Here is a 2,859-nt window from a genome sequence, read left to right as displayed (position 1 = left end):
CCTGTGGCAGCAGGGCCCTGCTCTCCCCATCCCAACTGCCTCCCGACTCCAGGAGCTCCCAGCAGCGGAGTGGGGCCTCATGCATGCAGCTCCCACTGGCTTCACAACCTGGCCCGACGACCAGCAGGGAAAAGCCACTGGTCCCTGGTAGCCCATTGCCCCAGGCAGGCACCCCAGAGACACCCCACTCCTGTAAGTGCCCTGTGAGGCACAGGCAGGAGCGATGCAGGCAGCTGAGGCCACAGAGCCCCATGAGGTGTTGGGCTGACCAGCAGCAGGGGCAGGACACAGCACCCATGGCTGCGGGAACACGGAGCATCCCTGGCAGTAGGACAGGGCCAAGCTGGCAGGGAGCAGGCAGGGCTCTTGCAAGCGCTGCCACACACAGAACCCACTCTGCCGGGCTCTGGAGGGGCAGAGACCAATGGCAACCCCAATGGCAGCCACAGGCACCTGGCTGGGCACGGAGGGCACGTCCAAACCCAGCTGCCCACACTCTGCCTGACTCTGATGCATGTGCTAAGTATCTCTTAAGCCAATTAACTCCTACAATTAGTGCCCTGGCAAGAGCAGCAGCCCTAATCTCAGCCACCACGTGATCCCCCTTGTTATCTGGCCAAGCAACCTGCTCCCAATCTGCTGGTGATGGGGAAGGGCCCACTGGTTGCCCCTCCCTTCCCATTACCCCCAGTGCCACCCAGCAGGGTCCCCATCATTCAGCAACTCGTGGCAGCAGAAGACAGAGGAATCAAAAGCCTCTGGGGCTGAGGCATCTGGGCCCATCCACAGCTCTCCTGCCCAGCCAGGGGAGCAGGACTGCAGCCACCCCACAGTGGGACCTGTCTCCCAGCCATCAGGTATACAATGGGGCCACATTTTGCCCAGGGGATGGGGCTCTTCCCCAGCCTGGCTGTGATGTGACTCATTTGCAGCTGGTTTCCCCGGGTCCTGGTTCTTCCCACTACCCTCATCCCAGGCTGGGCAGCGTGAGCAGGGATGCAGGCAGCAGCACTGAAGCACAGGCAGTGGGGATGCCAGGCACAGCCAGGGCTTTTCTACCATAATTTGTTCCCTGCCAAGAAGATAGCAAGTGACACATCCACTCCCTGTGGCACCAGCTGCCACTACCCAGTGAGGGGCCATGGAGCCAGGGCCCGCGCAGAGCCACTGCACAACTGGGGACATGGGACAGGGAGGGGGCTCATGCAGGGAACAGGACAGTGTGATGCTTGGGAAGGGTCACCTCCTGCATCACAGTGGAACAGACCCACCACCCCCCAGTTGCACTCCAGCATCCTCCCAGCCCACTGGACACCCAGCACCCTACTCATCTGGCCTGTAAGAGAGCAGGGGGTCCTCTGGCCAGAGTGTGGCCAATTCCAGCCTCCTCAGTGGGGCCATCTCTCCTGGGCTTCCCCTGCCCCAGCACAAGCCAATTCTCTCTTTCAGATTCACTCCTCCAGCCATTTCTGGAAATCTCAAGAAATAACAGAGCTGGCAGCTCTTCCCACATGTGCCTCCACTTCATCAGCAGCAGCAGCTGCCCCCTGCCTGGTCCACTGCTCCCCTGCTGGTGGCTTGTTTGTGCCCTTGCTCCAAGCTGTAGCCAAGCTCATGGCCCCGGGCACCCTCCCTGCTCTGCAGCCCCCACACCAGCACTGTGGCCAAGCTGTGGGTGCAGACCCAGACTCCCACCCACCACTGAGGGGAACCCATAGCTGTGGGATTCAGGCCCTGCAGCAGGGCAGGATCAGGCTCCAGATGGACACAGACAGGCCAGTGCAGGCTGGGGACACCGGCCAGGTCTGACTTCCTGCGCCCTCCCCCTCCAGCACTGGCCCTTGGCCACCTGACCTTCACGTGAGGCCAAATCCACAGCGATGCAGGACAGGGACAGGGGATGTGCCCAGCACAGGGGCAGGTGAGGGGTTTGCCTACAGCCCCCAGCTGGTCCCTGGGGGGAGGAGCAGAGGGCAGCCATGCTGCCAGGTCCTGGGAGAAGCAGGAGACCCTGACAAGGTCCCCAAGGAAACCGGGCACAGATGGCACATTGGCACTGGCCTTCAGCTGCACCGAAGTGCCAGGAGGTCTCCTCGTATCCCTGGGTGTGGGCAGGAGCACAGGGTCCCTCCAGCTTCCCTGAGGAGGATCCCAGGGGCAGGAAAGCAGGGCCAGGCTGGACCACAGGAACAGCCCCCACGCAGGGTATTAATAGCACTGGAGCAATCCCGGCTTAAAATAGTCTGTCGGGAGCGGGGAGGCGGGTCCCGCCGGACACGACCCATTGTGTCAGCAAGCAACGCCGACGTGAGTGTGATCGGGGGGGGTGTCATTCAGGAAAGCACACCTGTGCCCTGCTGCCCACCCGCGTGGGAGGCCCCTAAAGACCCTCCGTGTCCCACGGCCCCGCCGTTGCCCCGGCCACGGCACCGCTTTGGAGAGGTGCTGGGAGCCAGGCCTGGCCCCAGGCACCTTCACAGGAGGGAGCACGGGAAAGTGAAGGTGCTCGGGAGCCAGGAGCTGGCATCCCTCTCCAGCACCCATGGGTGCCCCGAGCAGGACAGGGTGATGTCTCAGTGTGAATCCCATGGCAGGAGCGGCGTGACCGCGCAGGGGGTTCGCGGGGACTGGACGGGACAACCCACGGCCGTCCAGAGGGGCCAGGCCTGGCAGCACTCGGAGCCCGAGCCAGGCTCTGCCCTTGCGGACCCGCCGTGCGGGCAGGGCTGGAGGATGTCACGACAGCCCCGGCAAGCCCGGACCCGCGGGCGAGGGGCAAACCCCGGGCCCCGGGGGGAAGGCAATCCCCGCACATCCCGGGGGACTGCAGCTGCCCGCGGCTCCCCACCACCCCCCCCC

Source organism: Chaetura pelagica, unplaced genomic scaffold (assembly GCF_000747805.2).
Source record: "Chaetura pelagica isolate M959 unplaced genomic scaffold, ChaPel_1.0 scaffold963, whole genome shotgun sequence".
NCBI lineage: Eukaryota > Metazoa > Chordata > Aves > Apodiformes > Apodidae > Chaetura > Chaetura pelagica.
The sequence above is the reverse complement of the archived record's forward strand: the minus strand, read 5'-3'. Positions refer to the sequence as shown.